Source organism: Lutra lutra, chromosome 8, assembly GCF_902655055.1.
Source record: "Lutra lutra chromosome 8, mLutLut1.2, whole genome shotgun sequence".
NCBI classification, from domain to species: domain Eukaryota; kingdom Metazoa; phylum Chordata; class Mammalia; order Carnivora; family Mustelidae; genus Lutra; species Lutra lutra.
The window spans coordinates 143,998,175-143,998,717 of NC_062285.1; positions in this window are offsets into that span (position 1 = coordinate 143,998,175).

The following is a 543-nucleotide window of genomic DNA, read 5'->3' on the forward strand; positions in this document are numbered from 1 at the left end:
GCCCCCGCCACAGTTGGACCCCAAGGGTGAGAAGGTGCTACTCCTGGCAGGCGGTGGGACCTCTCCGGGTGGCAGATGCCCTTGGCCGTGGGACCCAGAGACCAGGAAGGGCGGGGAGACTCCACGTACCCGGCCAGGGATCCCGGACGCTGGGTGCTGCCCCGGGCGGTGCGATCCTGGAAGCACAAGGATGCCTCGGGACCCTCTACTTCACCATCTTGGGGGCTGGAGGCGAAGGCCATGCTGGGGCCGGGAGCCTGGCAAGGCCTAAATCAGGATTTGGGTCACGGCATGCCTGCCCGGCACACCGCCACACCCTAGGGAGCGCATGGGGAGGGGGTTCTCACTCTCACCCCACGGAGCACTCAGCACTCCTGAAGAGGCCCAACCCAGACTGCTACCCTCCCCCATCAGCTGGTTTCTGCTCACCAAGCCTCTCCGGTGAGTGAGCTCAAAGGGCCCTTTTCACTCCAGAGAGAACCAGACATTTCAGATTCCTGGGGGCTCCCCTCTGCCAGAGGGACAGTGACTGGACAAACTGGC